Here is a 21,734-nt window from a genome sequence, read left to right as displayed (position 1 = left end):
TATATGGAAAAGAGAGATTGGTTGTCGATTTTTTGGGGTTAGGTTAAAAGGTTATTAAAAAAAAACCGTTTTGGAGAAATGCGAATTCCAATGCGATGCGTTCCGTCACCGTCTCTGACTCTGACTGCCGTTTTTTTTAATATAATAATTCAGACCATAAACTTCCCCTAATCCGCTCGTTTAACTTTGGTTTAAATCATGTTTACAAATAATAATAATGGTAAAAATAATAAGAAAATTTTAAAATGTCAAACTATTTATGAAAATAGAAAACAAAATCAATAAATTTCTATCCATGTCTATCTCTTATAAATTTTCTATCTATTTTTATCATTGATTGACAATTCTATCAACTTCTATCAATTAAATAAGATTAAATTTTTGCTATTTTGTATAAATAACTTCCCTTATTTTTATATTTTTTAAAATCCTCCATCAAAATAATAATAATAATATTCATTTTAGTCCACATATCTTAGATTACATTTCATTTTAGTCTTTCTATCTTTAATAAATTTAAAATTTGATCTTTTAAAATTAACATTTATAATAATAATAATAATAATAATTGGGAAAATTGTAAAAATAGCCCACACCATTTCAAAGCAGGAATCTTTTTCTATATAGGATAGTAATTATAATTACACTCTCAAACTTATAATAGTTGTAGTAATTGGACCTCGAATGACGAACCTTCAAATGTACACAATTTCTACAATTATGTAAGTTTGAGGGTCAAAATTTTAATATTTGTATAATTTTGAAGACACAATTTTTACAATTGAACGTTTAATGGTATAATTGCAACTATCACTGTTTTTTAAAAATGATTTTTGCAATTTATCCTATATTAATTATCATGCAAGATAATAAATTATGTGAATATATTTTCACAATTTATAAACGAAATGCTAGAAGACTATTTAAAAAAATCTATAATAAATTAATTGAATTGTATTGACTAATTTTAAATTTTATTGAAAAAATATATATTAAAATTGAACATTTTAAAAACACAGATTAAAATGGAATTGAAGCCAAAGCCAAAGTACAATAATCATAATGTTAATCTAATTTAAATTCTATTATCCTATCCTCCATTCATTTTCATGTCTATTTTATTTCTGCACCAACTTATTAAATATTTTATTTAGTTTTCCAATTTTCTCTGAAAATACAGTTTACTTACTTTTTTATTTTCATTTTTTAATGTAAATATTTGATGATTTGTCCACTAATTTCCTAAGTCTAATTTTAAAATCGTTCTATTACCTTTATTAATCGTAACTATGATTGCAGACTTCATAGAGTAACAGAAGACGATCGAGAGTTCATAATGCTCACGTTTATACCAAATATAAAATAAGTTTGTTTGGACATTTTACTTCAAAGTATATTATTGAATATATAATTCAACTAGTTAAATTCATCGAGTGAGCGTGTTTATCACAATTTACAAATTATTTTATATTCATTTTATTGCAATTAAGATTTAATCATGAGATAAAAGATATTTTAATTGCAACCATTTAAATATATGCTATTTAAAATTTTAAATAATAAACGACATTCTCCTAAAAAAAATCGAATGAAAAAACTTAACATACACATATATTGCTCGTTAACTTAACAAGTACATGTGTATCGTGGTAAAGGAAAAAAAAAAAAGAATCACATATAAATAATCTTGATTACAAAATGTCAAAAATTAGTAACAGACAATGTCACCACACACTTTATATCAAAAGTTTTGTCGACATTCTCACATAAAAATAAAATAGTATTCTTTTTTTGTATGTTTTTTATTTTTTATTTTTTATTTTTTAGTAAAGTTATTTTTTCCCTACTTTATTCTACCTTTTAATTCCTTTTATTTTCTAGAACTAATAGTAGCATAAAGTAAGGAGCTTTTAGAATTTTTTACAAGGTGGTGCCTTTAGAACCAAAAGATACAGAGTAAAGAATCTCTTTCTGCCCACTTTATTTGTTTGCGACCCACTTTCTCCATAAGATTCTTCAATATTTCATTATTTTACCTCCTTTTTATACCATGATGATTGAAACACATGTATTTAGTTTAAGTAACCTTTTATATTTTCTTTTAAAATAAACATCTTTTTATTGAAAAAAAACTAATAATTATATCCATTTATGTCCTGAACTTCTATATATGCAAATGAATTTAGAAATTTCATTAATGATTTATAACTATTTTCACTTGTAATTCCAAATCAACTTAAGATCACTTTAACAAAATTGTTTATCAAGATTATCTTACTAAATAAGTAAGAAAAAAAGCTAGAGGAAGATCATAAGATAAAAATGTCACTCGTACTTAATGAAAATCTAGTACTATATCTATTTGTTATAAAGGTTAATGCGTTGACGATTAATTAGAAAACAAAATTATGATAGTTTAGGATTTTAACTAATAGACTATTAATTTGAAGTTTTGAGTCATAGAACCCTTAAAGCTTAGCAAGGTAGATTGATTTTTCTTTTTTCTTTTTTTAATTGATTTTTATATATTTATATATTGTATGTTGAAGTATAATCTCAATCTATGTATTTTGATATTTGTGTTTATTTAATTTCTAAATTGTCATAAACTCTATTAACAACATAATTATATAATATTTTATTGGTATTTCTTTCTATTTAAATTTTGGGCCATTTAAAATGAGTTGGGTTAGATTGGGTCAAATTGTAAAATTAGTTAATCTCAAGTGAGTTTAATTAAGAGATGAGAGCTTACTATTCTAGTCAAGGATTTTTATAAATTAGTTGATTCATACTTTTGTTTAATTTAAATATTATTGTAAATAACCATGTGTTGTCCATGTGTGTCAAGATTACACATTATTAGTGTCCATGTAATCCACCTCCTACTTCTCACATTTGGTGGGTTTTGAAAGACACACACCTTACTAATCAATCAAAAAAAATTGGAGAAAGTCGAAAAATCCATTCTTTTTTATTTTATTTATTTTTTGTTATATATTTACATATTATATCATATTTTAATATTTATTTATTTTATTATATATTATTATTATATTATATTTCTCCATATTCGTGTTCTCGTTGTGCATCCTTATGCTCCTTAAATTCACAACACGTTATCATCACAAGCTCTTATCGTTTTCCTTGCTAAAGGTAGGTCCTAAAGGTATGTCAGTTTTTCCCTCTTCATAATAATCAATAAATTTAATGTTATTTTTCATATTTAATATCTATTAAATTTCTAATATAAATACAGTATTTTATGATTGTGTTGTCATGACAAATCTCACAAAATTAGAATTTGTCGCCCTTGATATTAACTGCAACAACTATTTATCATAGGTACTTGATGCCAAAATCCACTTAGATGTTATAAATCTTGGAGAGGCTATTAAAAAAGGAAATACGACATCCAGTCAGGACAAAACAAAAGATAGGATTTTCCTTCATCATCATTTCCATGGGGGATTGAAAATGAAGTATCTTATAATAAAACATCCCCGTATCTTATGGAAGAAATTGAAAGAGAGGTATGATCATAAAAAAAACAGTTATTCTTCCTAAAGCTCGTTATGAGTTGATGCACTTAAGGCTACAAGATTTCAAATATTACATCTTCGCATTATTTAAGACCAGTTCGAAATTATTGTTATACGAAGAGGCGAATAGAAAATTACTGATGTTGATATGTTAAAGAAAACATTTTCTACATTTCATGTCTTGAATATGCTTCTGCAATAGCAATATCGAGAGAAATGTTTTCTGAACTAATTTCATGTCTTCTTGTGGCTGAACAAATAACAAGTTATTAATGAAAAATTATGAATCTCGATAAACTAAGACAACACTATTGTTTGAAATGAATACTATGAATTTTAATAATAATCATGGTCGAGGTCATGGTTGTAGTCGAGGTCATGACCGTGGTAGAGAACAAATGATTATTATTTTCGTGGTGGTCATTCTAATCACTTAAGTTTCAAAAGAACCACACAAAATGATGATCATAAAGGAAAAACTCCGTAAGATAAGAGTTCAAAGAGTGTTGAAAATAAATTATTCCGATGCGGAATGACCGGGCATTGGTCACGTATCTGTCGTACGTCAAAACTCTTAGTTGATCTCTATCAAACATCCCTGAAGGAAAAATAGAAAAAATGTAGAAGCAAATTTTGCATACCAGGATAATAATATATTTGAACCATCCCATATGACAAATTTGGATGTGGCAGACTTCTTTGAATCTCCTGAGAGAAAATCGGAAAAATTAATGGAACATCAAGTGTTTGCTTTGACTTTGAAAATATCTAGACTTAATGTTGTTTTTTCATTCATCTTCATATTTTTTCCCCTTTTGGTAGATCTTAACCTTTGTATATTCCAAATGTTGTTTTTCTTATTATAATTCTTTTCTTTTAGTTAATGAAGAAACCTAGATCATTTTCATATGTTGGGTGACAAAAAAATGAGGCAGACTGTGAAACTGCACATACAATACTTACAAGTAGAAAATATTTTTCTAAACTGACAATGCTGGAAGCAAAAGTCAATACAATATCAAGTTTTGCAAACCCAATTGAAAGGTTTGGAAAAGCAAATATTATTTTGTCTATAGAAACAAAATTTACAATTGACAATGCATTGTTCTCTAATCAAGTAAAGAGAAATCTACCTAGTCTTAATATACGTTGCAATGGTTATCATATTGAAACTGATAGAAAGAATAATATGGAGTATCTTTATATCATATCTACTGTCTCATATGAAAAACGTATACTGAAGAGTTGTCTACTTTATCTTCTAGATTATATTATACTCATATATGAGTAATTGAAATATATGCAACAATGAACCTGAAGTTCATGAATCAAGGCACATTTACAATTTGGCATGACATATTAGGTCATCCAGGGTCTATAATGATGAGAAAAATTATTGATAATTCAAATCGACATTCATTAAAGAGCCAAAAGATTCTCCAATCTAATGAATTATCATGTGATGCTTACTCTCAAGATAAATTAATCATTGAACCATCATCGGTCAAATTGGGGACTAAATCACCTGTATTTTTAGAACGAATTCATGGTGATATATGTGGCCCTATTTGAAGGGTTGAAATCTCTAACACAGCAGAAGGATCACACAGAACCATATTCGAAATTAATTTAGAAAACCGAAACACCAGTACACAGGCAAAATCATACAAAATAAACCTACTTATAAACCCTAAGTTAAACATGTTTTTTTTTTAAAAAAAAAAAAAACCCTACAGTGAGAAGAATTTTCTTTACTTACTTTCGTTAAAGACTCAGGATGGAATCAATTCCCCAATTGAAAACGAACACCACTAAAATGGCTACTCTTCTATTATCTGAGGACAAGAGGTCGAAGGTTTTAGGAAACCAATCTTGAAAGGGAAAACAATCACAGGAATTTTGTGATGTTGTAGAGAGAATTAGAGAGAGTATATTTTTTTTTCTTTTTCACATAAACTTTATGTCAAAACCTCCATCCGACTTTTTCCTTTTTGCAAGTCTAATAGGTGTGAGAGTAGAACGTTGGTAGATATCCAAATTTAGATAACTCCCTTCCCACGTAAAAGAGTTATTGGGTTTTATTTAAATTAATCAAATTAAATTACTAATTGTAAATAAAATAAAATAAATAATTTATTAAATTAATTAAATTAAATTTATTTAAATCTATTTAAATGAACTCTCTCACATAATCTATGGTTTTAATTAAATTAAATTAAATCAAATCAAATCAAATTGAATAATAAGTTAATTCTCCAATTAATTAATTACCTAATTAAATACCACATACTTAATTTAACCTACATTTGAATCATATTTAATTGTATTTTTCTCATAATCTATAGATTTAATGTGTATCCAATACACATTAATTTTAACCTATAGTTTTAATATGAAATCAATTCATATTAAATTATTGAACTTCTTCAAATATTTAATTCTTTCATAAATTAATTTTGAATCATATCAAAATTTATATAATAAAGTTTAATTAAAAAGTAAACTTTATATTATAATGCATTAACATACATTATACTATTTCCCCAAGTGAATTTGAACATTTCAATTTCTATTCAAGACATAATAACCTCGATACCTTTTATGAGCTAGGAAGGGGACCTAGTAGACATACAGATCAGAAACTCTAACAACATGAGATTAATTGGCTAAACTCATTAACCAGATCAATCAATGTTCGTTAACTGTGGGTACACTCCATTAAAGACCCACAGTTGCACACTTCTCACTGCAGATATATTTGTGTGTCCAGGGATATAGACTAATAACAACAAGTTAGTCCTTCACGAGTATTCGTAATACCAACTGGTTAAATTACCATTTTACCCCTTGGTTACTTCTATATCCTTAAATACCAGTGCTCCTCTAACGAACAACTTGTTTATGGTCAAACAATTAAACAGAAACCCCTCTCGGGCCAGTGAGAGGAATAGGGTCCTTTGTTCAAGTTTTGGAGACACCACTTAAGGGAACACTCATCTACTTACCTTGAAGTAGAGAAGAAGTGAGATCCATCTTGTATAATTATGTTCCCAACTCTCCACTCGGTCTTGTACTCAAAATAGTAGGCATATTGAGTCGACAAACCGGTCACTCTCACCATACAAATCGAAGGACAATTCCTCATGAACAGAAGTTCATAATATACTTAGGATTAAGACTAAGTTGCTTAGGTCATTCTATTAAAATAGAAACCTAACTAGTCAATGAAGTTACATCAAGTGGTTACTATTTCGTAGTCTGGTCTGATGCAAACTCATTACATAGGATACCACTACTCGCATGTCTCCTACACGAACACATTTGATCATTGTGTTTGTATCAAATACAAAGTAGGCCGCATCCATAGTGTCACCATGATAAGGTACTCAACTTTATCCCTATACTATAGACCCTTTAGGTTGTATCTTGAATATTAATTCTTATATGTCTTTACATACTGTTCAAGACTTATAAGACAGCCCAGGATGCTAGTTTATTGGATTTTAGGGTTAATAAGACAAACTAAATACAACACAATCAATAACACCTATTGATATAACATCAATAACTCTTTATTAATGACAGTCAATTATTTATATTTACTATCAACGAGTTTTAGGGCATAAAATCCAACAAACTCCCACTTGATTTAAAACTCTAATTAGTGAGATTTACATAACAATAATAACCCAAAACAACGGAGATGGTATAGTAAAAAAAACAATAAATTAAGGCATCCACATACCCATTACACATCTCCCACTTACCTTAGATGATATAATATATATCTCTCATAGACCTAGATTCTCTAAATGACCCTCGAACACTTTAGCCGAGAGAGCCTTCGTAAATGGATCAACGATGTTGTGCTCCAAAGTGATCTTTGTGACAATTACATCTCCTCTTTGCATAATCTCCTGTATTAGGTGATATTTCCTCTCAATATGCTTTCCTCGTTTATAGCTGCGAGGTTCTTTAGAGTCGGCTATCACCCACTATTGTCATAGTATAAGGTGATGGGTAAGTTCATATTTGGAACAACTTCCAAATCATTTATGAACTTCCTGAGCCAAACTGCTTCCTTTACTACTTCAGCAATAGCTACATACTCGATCTCCATAGTGGAGTCTACTATGCATCCTTGCTTGATGCTATGCCGTATTACAGCTCCCCCATTCAAGGTAAACACTGATCTTGACGTGGATTTCCTAGAATCCTTGTTAGTTTGAAAATCAGAATCGGTGTATCCTGTAAGGATCAAATCCTTAGCTCCATATGCCACCATGTAGTCTCTCGCTCTCCTAAGATACTTGAGGATGTTCTTGAAGAACAGTGAGGTCCGATGGAGAAGCACAGATCGTGTCCCAATTTTAAATTTTGCAGAGAATTAAAATTATAGAAGAACATTATGCATATTATCAAACATTTTACAAATGCTTTTGAATTAAATAAAGAAGGGAGAATAGGGTTTAGAATTTTACTTACCTTGGATGAACAAATTAATCTTCACGAATTCTCTTCCAATTGATCATGATCTCTCCAATTGAAACTCAAACAAAACCAAAAACCAATGTGGACACCATCACAAGTGAGCCTTCTGTATTCTTTTTAGGGGTTGGGAATTAACAAGAGTTGTTGACTCTATTAATTTTTGGGGGAATGGGGAAGAATTTTGAGAGGGAGAGAATTTTTCTTGGAATGAATTACGTTTTTTTAAAAGAGAATTTCAAATAAACCTTTTGTGAAGATAAAAAATAACCAAATCACACAACTCCCACTTCTACAATTGAGCAAGGAGAGAAAATAAGGGGAGAAAGTTATAACTCCCCCCTAAATTAAATTCAAAACTTAATTTAATAAAAGTTTACTATATGTACATATATGATAACCAACTTATCATATATTATGTATTAAACTATATGTTATATTGAATATAATACATAACCTGTAGTTTTTTATATTGTATCAAATATAATATTACCTATAGTTTAACTTTTCTCAATCAATCATGGTATTTAATATAAATCAAATTTATATTAAATTTAATTATATGAATCTAATCCATACAATTAATATTTTTAATCATATTCAAAGATTTAATTCCTCTCAAAATAAACTTTATATTATAATGTATCAAATACATTATATTAATTATATCCCATATGATTAATTTGAATTAATTATATCATATATATTTAATTCCCTCAATCAATTTGAACCATTCAAATTAATCCAAAATTAATTCTCAATAATCCCAGTTCGGCTACATAGGGGACCTTATGGACCTATAGATTAAAGTTCTAATGGTACTTGAATAATTAATTAAACTTCTTTAATTAAATTACTCAACATCCATGAACTGTAGGTCAATCCACTAAAGACTGACAACTGCACTATTTACACTACAAATATATTTTCGTGTCTATTGGATATAACAAGTCAACAGTGTGATACCCTTCACAAATTGCTCGTAAGCAAAGATGGGCCAAAATTATCATTTTGCCCATGTAGTTACATCTAACTCCTTAAGTATTACTAAGCCCTCTAATGACTATGACCAAACCCTTCTTGGGCCAAGAAATGGTGTGACACTACATTGTTCAAGCCTCAAAGGCCGGAATCAGCCCTTAAGGGAGTAATTTATCTACTTACCCCAACATTAAGGAATGAGTGAATTCCATTTTGTGTAGTTGTATTTCCAGCTCTCTAATCAGACGAATCCCCAAAATGATAGGCATATTGAGTCGACGATTTGTGATGACATGCATAAATGCATGCCATTTTAGTCCTTTTACTTAGAATTATGAAGGTTGTTAGGCAGAAATTGCGTCGATCATGATAGAAATTCATGAGAAAAAGAGTTTGTGTCGATCAGCATGGTGAATCTCAGCTAACCCATTACTTTGCATTAATTGTGCGTTCAATGTTTTATTTTTGTAGCCAATACAGGAAATGAACGCAAACGTGAAAACCGGACCATCGCATAGACGACCACATGCAGAGAAACACTTCATCGCAAAGGTAAACGCATCGATCAATGCATGGATGTTGCGGTAATCAGCCGTATACGTCCATCACATGAGAGTTGCGCTCATCAAGCGAATGCGGTCATCGTGTAGAGTTGTGGTATTAAGCTAATACGACCATTGAATGATTGTGGCTATGCGACAACGCAAACTAATGGGATCAACGCAAGGTAGGTGCAATAAATGCATTAACGTATCTACCTCGAGAAAATTCAAAAGATGATATTGACATTTCACCTACCATGCCGTTGGTGGCAGAGGTTCAGAAAAGGCTAACGCGTCGAATGTTAGACTCAGAGCAGTCTAATTAATGTTGTCGGTGACCCAAGCTCTATAAATAGAAGCCGATGAGCAGAAATTCAAATAATTCGGAGATTATCCCTCAACTGGGGATTTTCCCCATGATCCAGACAAACTGCGTGAGAAGATGGCTGAGAGTTCTTCACCTCCTTCATCTATCCTGAGTGACGACTGGGGCCTTTGACCGGAGCTAGATCTCGAGAGAGTCAGCTCCTCCGCCCATCCATGGCAACACCGGCAACCTTGACGCGCATCCGCTGGAAGCAAAGTTTTGCTTCCAATCGGTCATTTCTTTTTCCTTTCTTTTCCTATATTGTATTGTATGACATTTTGAATTAAGAAATTAATACTATATGTTTTCAATGCATTTCTTTATTCCTTCGACTCCATTTTCATCTTCTTGCTTAGCATCTTTACTTTCATTGCAACACTTAGTGGGAGTGCTTGGGTATTGCATACTTAGTCATGTGGATTAGGAATATGAAGCATATAGCAACCCATCGAGAGGTGTGCGTTGTACGAGTATGTGAGTAATCTTATTTGCTTAGTGTGAAGCTACTGCAATACCTGTCTATGAGCTAACGCATTGCTTGTCTATGAGTGAAGTCAACAACAATCAACTGCTCGAGAGGATAAGTGGTTGGACGCATTAAGCAAGGTTTGCATTGTTCACTAGGGATAGTAACAATTTTAGGTCAGCGAAGTTTATGCGATTGTCTTGTATTATGTATGCTTCATTCGTCCATTAGGGATACTCGGAAGGGTAGTCTAAGGACAGGATATAGGCTTGGGAGAGCCAGATTAGAACACATAATACAAGAGATAAGCACTTAGGAATGAGTACTATTTGTTATTAACGCATCGTATGCATCCTAGAGATAGGATACGATTGAATGCGATCATCACAGCGTTGTGTGTATTTTACATCATCGCATAGGAAAAGAGTAGAGACTTAGGAATAAGCTCTATAGATACTTTGCGTTCAACACATGCATCCTAGAATTAGGAGCACCGCATTTCCATTGGAAAATGACTTGCCATGTATGGTTGTAACATGATCGCATAGTCTGACGCTGACTAAGGTTCCCTTGCGGTCACTCTTAAGTGTTGCAATGAAAACATCTCCGTATTTTATCCATTTTCCCATTCATTTATTTCATGTCAAGGTTTGTTGCATCTCTACCTTTCATGCATATTCTCATTGTGTTGTCTGTTAGATAGAAGTAGGAGTAGGATTAATTTAACAACAACCCCTCCATTCTTTTATTTATATCGTCGCATGCACAATCACCGCAAACATATAGTTACAAGTCCCTATGTTCGACCTCGGATTACCCAAGAAACTTGCGTTCATGTTATACTTGGTGTGAACGCAAGAAAACTTGTGCCAGGACGCATGGTCATTGCATATATTGTTGGCGCATTTTCATTCCAACGCATGATCATCCACTAGAAGAAATTCGGGCTTTAATGTCGGTTGCCAACCGACATTAAAGATAGTGTTATTAAAATCCTTTAATACCAGTTGCCTTTAATATCGGTTTTAAACCGACATTAAAGGGCTTCAATAACACCAATAACACAGCCTTCAATGTCGGTGGCATCCGACATTGAAGGTCTTTAATGTCGGTTGCAACCGACATTAAAGGTCTCGACATTGAAGGTCTTTAATGTCGGTTAAAGCCTGTTTTTTTTTAATTCTTAACCGACGTTGAAGCTCGAATCTGTCCATTTTTTTAAATTCCATTGTCGAATCCTTTTTTTTGGTCAAATAAGTTAAAAACGACATTATATGTCTCATGTTGGGGCAGGAAATGTCCGTGTTTTATATTAAAAAGTATAGAAAAATTTGCATGGCGAGCCCATCAATATTTGTCTTCCACCTATAAATTTATCCACAAACAATAATCAATATTTCCAATCTATTACATATACTCATCAATATTTGTCTTCCACCTATCAATTTATCCACCAAAATTTGCAAAACAATACCAGAACCAGACTTTCATAGAATACAGCTTACACCAAAGCCATCATTTCTCTCATTCACAAATATCAATTAGTACTAATTCCATGAATAAACAAGAATCACAATACCAAAATCACAATACCATGAATACAACTTCCAATAATAAACAGATCATGTCTTCCACCTACGAATTTATCCACAAACAAGAATCACAATACCATAACCAGACTTTCATAGAATACTTACACCAAGCCATCATTTCTCTCATTCATAAATATCATATTAGTACTAATTCCATTCACAAAGATCATGGTTAGATAAATTTACATTCATTCTAAGCTAGCATTTACATTCTATTGAGACAAAAAACAAGAATTGCATCCTTACACAAATCGGCTAAAAAACTTGCCAATTAGGTCCGAATTACGTTGTTCTCTCCTTGCATATATGCATCTTTTGTATTGAACTACAAAAAGGAAAAAAAAAGATAAATTTAATATAAGTTTACGTCCATTTATTAAATTAAAGCTAGTACTATATAAAAAATAAATAATTTACGTACGAGGCTAGCATATTCAACTAAAAATTTTTACATTATCCATATAACTAAAAAGTAGAAAGCCCCTAAAGCAATACCAAAACTAAAATCAAAGAATCCAGATTAATCAAACAAATAAAAAAGAGAGAGAGAGAGAGAAATTTACCGCCACACATTTTACTTTATTTGCATGTGATAAAGCAATTTCACTCGTATAATGTTTTTGAAAATAATATAAGAATTAGGATTAATAGCGAAGATCTGGTGGTAGTACATGAAAATCACTCGTATAAACTCGTTTAATGTTACAATCAGAACAAATCAAGAATTCAACCATAAACAAAGGCCTACACAAGTCATTTATTTGCTTTAAAAGAAAACATCTAGATTAACAGATGGTAAATAATATCAAAATCAATAACTATTTATAACAGACCATTAACATTTATCTGTAGTATATAGCAAATAAATGGTAAATAATAGGCTAACAGAAAACATCTAGGTTAACAGATGGTAAATAATATCAAAACCAAGAATTCATCCAGGATTCATACATATATTACCAAAAGCTGATATCTATCTAGATCATGAAACCTGAAATCATGAAAAAGACAACAGAGGACGGAACGAGAAACCTTGAAGGGGAATTCAATAAAATTAAGATAAACAATTCAACTATAATGCAAGTACGTAGCAAGATACCATCCAGGCTAACAGATGGTAAATAATATCAAAATCAATAACTCCCAAATATAGGTCATAAGATTCAAAACTCTAAGAACCATGACTGACACTACGATATAGAGTGGCTGCTTCATTTCCATGAACATAACCAAACATTTTTCATTCTTTTTTTACCACAATTTTCTTTCACTTTAAATAATAAAGCGGGAGATATGAAATAATGGAAGGACTTACAAATGCCAACATATCCTGGAGATAGCTCCTGAATAGCATTTGCATGGCCTGCCAAAAGAATGAAATAATTCAAATTAATAACCATCTAACAACTATTTAGAATTCAACGTCCTGTGCTTAGTTGGGAAAAAACAACAAAACCAATACAATCAAGAGTTAGTTCCCAGTGACCATGAAATATTATAGAAATTTAACCATAAAAAAATACTAGATTTCGAGAATATTGGACACTTAACAATTATATTAAGAGCATGTTGAATATAGAAATAAAACTGAAGATTATTCGGTTATGATAAACATATAACGCATTTATGTTTTTTCAGCTAGGCTCAAATCGATCTAAGGAAGAGATAAACATCTATAGTAGGAAAAAACTTGAAGATCATCAGGAAGGTACTAATGCTTCATGGAAAGGTCCATGGCCCATCTTCAAATGTTGATTGCCCGCATCAACAACCTCCCTAGGGAGTCGATTCAAAGCCTCCTTCACATTAATATCATAATATGGATCATACAGATTGAATCAAAGACCTAACATAATAATACAACCCAAAATCAATCTCCACGGAACAAAATTCGAAATGAATGCCATAGAAAAAGAAACGATTAGGGTTTCAATTACCATAATTACGGAGGCATTGGGTCGATCTGGCGATGAATCTCCAATCTTCTTTTTTGGGTCAATGAAGGACTGCAAAAGGGATGCCATTTCGATCTCTCTCTTTTCTTCCTTTGGAAAAATTTACTCTATGATTTTTTGTCAGAACAAGATTGGTTAATGAACATGAACTTCAGGCATGGACAAACTCAATCTATGAACATGAGCTACACAACAGCTAGATCTAGCGTATGGTTTGCAGATTGGTGAGAGTGAGAGAGAGAGAAAGGAAGATCAGAACCTCAGGCGGTGGATATACTTTTTCGTGGGTTAGAGAGAGAGTTCGACAGGGGAGAGAGAGAGTGAAGGCTTACTGGCGATGTTAGGCAATGGACGGTGAGGCGATCGGAGAAAGGGTCTTCGCTAGGGAATGTGCAGTTGAGGAAGGAGACGTGGGAAGGGTTTGGACGGAGAAGAAGAAAAAGATTGGGGATTTAATTCGAGGGTCATTTTTTTTTCTTTTACACAATATATATATTAATTTTTCTTTTTTATTAATGATAATTAGGGAAGGCGGGAAATTAAAATGGGAGAGAGGGAAACAAAAAAAATTAACCTACAATGTCGGTTTTAAACGGACATAAAAAATCCATTTTTTTTAGAAACCGACATTGTACATCCATTTTAGTTTTTCCCAACCGACATCAAAGCTCAGATTTCTTGTAGTGATTGATGCATGGCTAACAACGTATATTTTTGGAACATGCATCGCATAATGCATCCACGGGAGTTTGGTTATCGGGTAAAATTGACCTCCGATTTCTTGTCATCAGTCTGACCACTCTCACCCATGCAAATCAAAGGACCGCCTATGGTCATCCTGGTGAATTGTAAGTCTCTATTATTAATGGCATTATACAATGAAACTAGTCATTTCGTGGTCAGGTCTTATACAAATCCTTTTGTATAGAATACTCACACTCATATGTCTCTACATAAATGATCAGGATCAAATCATTTGTAGAACTTTACAACAATTGTAACATCTACAAAGCGGGTCGTATTCGTAGTATCATCAGGATATTTATCTAGCCTTATCCATCTACTATAGACCATTTAGGTTATCACTTAAACACGATCCACCAATATGTCTCTACATACATGTTTAACCTACAGAAGATAACCTTGGATGTTAGTTTATTGGTTTTGTGGGTTAAATGCTACTAAATATCGAATAAAATAGTTCAAATTTTATTAAATAAAGAAATTGTTTGTACATTACAATTACAAACTATAAGGCCTACGAGATTTAGAGCATTAACCCCAAAAATCTCCCACTTGTCCTAAAGCTGGTGGGTCGCAGATCATAAAAGACAACTAATACAAAAGTACACAAAACAATAAACTAGGGCATGCCCAATACAAAAATCTCTCACTTGCCCTAGACTAGATGTGACATGTCCCCTAGACCCATACTCTACAGATGACCCTCAAACATCTTAGCCATGAGGGTCTTTGTAAATGGATAAGTAACGTTGTACGTTGAAGCTATTTACGTGACAATCACGTCGTCTCCTCAATACACAATCTCTCAAATGAGATGATACTTCCGTTTTATGTGCTTCCTGCATTTGTGACTCCTAGGCTCTCGGGAATTAACCAGTTATTATCACAATAAAAGACGATGGGCTTAGACATGTCTGGAATCACTTCCAGATCAGTAAGGAACTTCTTGAGCCACATAGCTTCCTTAACAGCTTCATAAGCTGCTACATACTCAGCCTTCATAGTGGAGTCAGCAATGCACCCTTGCTTGGTTCTCCTTCAGACTACCACCCCTCTGTTAAGAGTGAACATTGATGTTGATTGGATTTCCTAGAATCCTTATCAATCTAAAAATTAGAGTCAGTGTATCCTGTAAGGATCAAATCCTTATAATCATACACGAGCACATAGTCCCTCGTTCTCTGAAGATACTTGAGGATGTTTTTAATGTCGGTCCAGTGATTAAATCCTGGGTTGGATTGATATCTACTGATTATTTCCACAGCATAGTAGATGCAGGTCATACATAACATTTTCATACATTAGGCTACCAACAGCTGATGCATAAGGGATCTGTTTCATTTTCTTAACTTCTTGAGGTGTCTTACGAGACTATTCCTTGGACAAAATAACTTCAAATCTGAAAGGGAGAAAACCTCTCTTCAAGTTATGCATCAAGAACTTGACAAGCATCTTGTCAATATATGATGCCTGAGATAGGGCCACCATTTTGTTCTTTCGATCTTTAAAGATTTGAATGCCAAGAACAAATTATGCCTTTCCCAAATCTTTCATTTGGAATTGGGTTGCTAGCCAATTTTTAATTTCAATCAGTAAACTTACATCATTCCCAATGAGTAGGATATTCTCTACATACTACACAAGAAAAGTTATTGAACGGTTATTGATTCTCTTGTAAACACAAGGCTCATCAACATTCTGATCAAAGCCATAAGATTTGATCGTAGTATTAAATCTTATATTTGCTTGCACACTTTTTGCTCTTGAACCTGGGTTATGAATCCTTCAGGTTGCTCTATATATATAGTCTCCTCAAGATTTTCATTCAAAAAAATTAGTTTTGACGTCCATTTGCCAAATCTCATAGTCGTAATATAAGGAATTGGACAATAGTATTCGGATAGACTTCAACATGGCAATAAGTGAGAAAGTCTCCTCATAATTGACTCCCTCAACTTGGGTATAACCCTTTGCCACAAGCCTAACTTTGAAGGTTTGCACTAGCACCTCGTTTTCTCTTATAGATCCATATGCAACCTATAGGTTTGACCCCATCCGGTTGATCTACAAGAACCCAAACTGAATTGAAGTACATAGACTCCATTTCGAGATCCATAGCTTTGATCCATTCATCTTTATCAACATAGACTCCACAACAAGAAGTGACGATTGGTGAAACAAACCATAATAGCCAATTCCTCAAATCATTTTGAAATTCTTATAATTCACGAGGCTAGTCGAGTATGTATACTGGCTAAGATCAATGACTAAGCATATTCGTTTCTAGTAAAAATCTTCCAACGATATTATACGAAGACAAAACATTATGCATATCCCAAATCAAAGAAGGATATATTAAAGGAGATAGAACAAAATATATTTCACCGAAGATTTTCTACACTCACGATCTTAAAGAAAATGACGACATCACTATACAACAAATTTGTTCGAAAGATAACCTGGTAGACTTATTTACAAAGGCATTACCTACTACAACCTTTGAAAAATTGGTGCACAACATTGGAATGCGGCGACTCAGAGATCTCAAGTGATATTTCCATGAAGGGGAGTAAATATACTTTCTAAGAGTATTAGATTATATGAAATATGTAATCTTTTTATACACTAGGATTTTTTCTAGTGAGTTTTTTCCTAGTAATATAATGGGCGTCTAAGGAGTGGTAATATGTTAAATTAGGTGTAATGTAGATGCCCATTATTAATGTCCATTGGCCATGTGTCACTTATCCATTACCACATGTGTTGTCCACGTGTCTCAAGATTACACACTATTAGTGTACATGTAATCCACCTCCTACTTGTCAAATTGTCTGGCATTTTGTGGGCTTTAAAATACATATATATTGGTGATCATTCTAAAAAAATTGGAGAAAGTGGAAAAATATATTCTTTGTTATTTTATTTAATTTTTGTTATTTATTTATATATTATATTATATTTATTTTATTTTAGTTGTATATTATTCTTCATATCCGTGTTCTCGTTGTGCTTCTTTGTGCTCCTCAAATTCACAACAAATAGTAAATTGTTAGGGTTCATTTAGATTTTTTATATATATATATACTTATTTTTAAATGTTAACATAGCTTAATGTGCAAATTTATTTTTGCTATAAAAAAAACAATGTGCAAAATTATGTTATGAAGTAGAATCATAGTTTAAAAAAAAAATTTACCAGCTCAAAATTTCGGTGTGGGGAGAATTTCGATTTCGTTTTCCCCATTCTCAAAATTTTGATGGAAGTTTCGATTTTTTTAAAGCAATTAGGTTCAATGGAGGTTTTTTTTTCTTTAAAGGTTTATAGACTTGTCTTAATTATATGAATGATACAGTTTCACACATCAATGTATAATTTCATCTCAAAATTGAATTGATTTAATTTTTGTTTTTTTACCACTCAAAGCTTTCATTTCCAATAAACCAAAATTGAGAAAAATAATGACATAGATTTATTTTTAACTCCATGCAAACCTTTTTCATTGATTTTTCACATCATTTTACCTCAAAATTGAATTGATGTAAATTTTTTTTACCATCCCAAACTTTCATTTTCAAGACAGCAAAATTGAGAAAAATAATAATATATATTTACTTTTAACTTCATTCAAACCTTTTCCAATTGAATTTTCACATCATTTTACCTCTAAATTAGATTGATGTAAGCTTTATTTTTTTTACCATCCAAAGCTTTCATTTCTAGGAAAACAAAATTGATAAAGACAACATATATTTATTTTTAATTTCCTTCGGACACTTTTTCATTGAATTTTCACATCATTTCATCTCAAAATTGAACTGATGTAAGTTTTGCTTCTTTTACTATCCAAAGTTTTCATTTCCAAGAAAAAGATTTAGAAAACTATGGTCATAAGCAGTAGTAATAAACAACAAAGCTATAGTACAAGGTAATTATTCTTATCAGATTCTAATGGTTCTTCAAGACTAAACCATAATAATTTCCAACCTAATCTTCCAACGAATAGTCTTATCCATCTAAAGGAGGAAGATCATCGCCCAATGAGATGTACACTAATAGGGTCTATATGTTAGCCATACGAGTCCTATCATTTTCATTTAAATAACCATATTCAACATTTTCAATATACGATGACATGGGAGTAATACTGTAGTTTCTATGTGAATTATCAAGATCTTGGATTAGATGTTCCAAGCTCATCTTTTTGGTATTAGATAGGAAGGTTTTATAATAAATAATTTACAATTGCTTTGTATCCAAACATTTCATGTCCTTTAATTTTGCAATTAATTATCAATATTTGATATTATTTTGTAATTATTTTTCAATTTCTTTTTTAAATTTCTACTCTCGCATTATCATTTATACATATATTTACACTATCCCTCTAAATATTATCTTATTTTATAAAAGTAATGATTAAAAATGGTAAAATATAGTCTAATTAGATCACAATCAAAGTTTCATTAACTAATTATAACAATTTCCATAAAATTTTTCGAAACTTCCATCAATATCAATATTTCCATAAAACAGGGACCTTGATATTTCCATCGACATCAATATTTTGAACCTTAAGTAGAATTTATTATAAATATTATAAAAATAAATAGATGCCCGTTGCTTAGTATCCTAAAAGTCATGTGTTAATCATCATGTTGTCTATGTGCCTTGTAATTATTCATGTTTGGTGTCCATATAAGACCACATCCTACTTGTCACTTTGCCTATAAATAGTGACATTTGGTGGATCTTAAAAACACACACATTTGGTAAGAAATCCACTTCAAAATTCCACTAAATTTTCATATTATCAAATTTTTATAATTTTAGTTATTTTATTTTATTATTATTATGTTTATATATTATCATATTATATTATCTCCATATTCGTTGTGCTCCTCAATTTCACAACACGTTATCAGTATGAGCTCTTGTCACTTCTATCGCTGAAGGTAGGTCCAAAAGGTAGGTCGATTTTTTTCCTTTTTATCATAATTAATAAGTTAAATGTTATTTTGGATATTTAGTACATATTAAATTTCTAATATAAATACAATATTTTGTGATAGTATTGCCATGAGAAACCTTACAAAATTAGAATTCGTAGTCCTTGTGGCTGAACCAAATAACAGGTTTTTGATGAAGAACCACAAATCTCGGCCAATTGGAACAACACTATTTTCTGAAGTGAATGCTGTGAATGTTAATAATCGTGGTCGAGGTCGTGACTGTGGCAGAGGAATAAATAATTATTATTTTTGTGGTGGTTGATCTGATCATTTGAATTTTTTTTTAAAAAAAAACTACACACAATGATGATCACAAAGGAAAAACTCCACAAGATAAGAGTTCAAAGAGTATTGAAAATAAATGCTTCCAATGCGGAATGATTGGGTATTGGTTATATATTTGTCATATGTCAAAAGATTTAGTTGACCTCTACCACGTCTCGCTGAAGGAAAAAGAGAATGTGGAAACAAATTTTGCATACGAGGATAATGACATATTTGACTCATCTTATATGACAAATTTGGATGTGGTGGACTTTTTTAAATATTTTGAAGATTGACACAGTTGATGGAACATCAAGTGTTTCTTTTGACTTTGGGAATATCTAGACTTAATGTTGTTATTTTGTTTTATCTATCTTCATGTTTTTTTAGTAAATATTAACTTTTATGTATTTTAAATGTTATTTTTCTTATTGTAATTATTTTATTTTAATGAAGAAACATGGATCATTTTCATATGTTGTGTGATTAAAAAATGAGCAAAGAAGATCTATGTCTAGCAGACAGTGCAACTACACACACAATACTTATAAATAAAAAAATACTTTTCCAAATTGACAATGCTAAAAGAAAAAGTAAATAAAATATCCCTGGTTGTTTTTATGTAACTTAAGCATGTATGTAGTGACATACAAGTGGATCATGTCTTAAGTGACAACCAAAATAATTTGTAGTATATGGATATAGGAGGGAAACCTTATCCTGGTAACACTATAGACGCGACCCGCTTTGTGGAATTATTACAAATGTTGTGACTTGTCACAGATGGTCTGATCCTGCTCATTTGTGTAGTGGACATGCGAGCGGGGGCATCCTATACAAAGAGTTTGTATAAGACTTGACCTTGAAGTGTTAATGTCTTATCATATAACTCCGTTTATGACTAAGACTTCACTTCACTAGGATAACCGTAGATAACATGACCTCAATCCTAAGTGAGTTGGGAACTCTTGCCATTGAGGGCGGTCCTTTGATTTGCATGGGTGTGAGTGGCCAGAGCGTCGACTCAAACCTACCATTTTGAGAATTCGTCTGATTTGGGAGCTGGGAACTCAGCTTCACAAGATGGACTTCACTCCTTCCCAAAAGTAAGGGTAAATAGATAGATTGCTCTCTTAAGGACTAATCCCGGGGCTTGAATGATGTGGCGCCATGCACCTTTTCATGGGCCAAGAGGTGTTCACACATAGTAGGACTATGTTGTATTGTTCATTAGAGGGATCAGTGGTACTTAAGGAGGAAGATGTAATTACATAGGCAAAACGGTAAATTGACCTGCTGTAATTATGAGCATCTGTGAAGGGTCATCGTACTGATTATTGGTTATAACCAATAGACATAGAAATATATCTATAGCAAGAAGAGTTCAACTGTCGGTCTTTAGTAGAATGTCTGGCAGTTAACGGATGGTAGATATCATGACTAAAGAGTTTAGTCAACTATTCACGTACCATTGGAGCTTTGAGTCATAGGTCCATAAAGTCCCCTTGGTAGCTTGGATACAAGTTGAGAGTTAGTTTTTGGGTCAGTTTGAAATATTCAAATTGACAAGAGGGAGTTCGATTATAGAATATAATTGAATGAGTTAATTAAATATGATATAATTAACTTTATGTATGAGATACATTAATTTGGAGGAAATTGGATATAAATATGATTTATATCTAGTAGAAAAAAATATTATAATTAATATATGATATTAATTTATATGTTATGAATATGATGAGATCATATTCATTGGACGGTTATAAAGGAACTGGGATGA

The 21,734-nt window shown here is 31.6% G+C and overlaps 1 pseudogene; it reads right to left on the bottom strand.

The window, feature by feature from the left end:
* Positions 1–10,147: 10,147 nt before the first annotated feature.
* Positions 10,148–14,002, bottom strand: LOC120079589 (annotated as a pseudogene).
* Between the last annotated feature and the right edge of the window lie 7,732 nt (positions 14,003–21,734).

This window comes from Benincasa hispida, chromosome 1 (assembly GCF_009727055.1).
Source record: "Benincasa hispida cultivar B227 chromosome 1, ASM972705v1, whole genome shotgun sequence".
NCBI classification, from domain to species: Eukaryota; Viridiplantae; Streptophyta; class Magnoliopsida; order Cucurbitales; family Cucurbitaceae; genus Benincasa; species Benincasa hispida.
The sequence above is the reverse complement of the archived record's forward strand: the minus strand, read 5'-3'. Positions and strand labels throughout refer to the sequence as shown.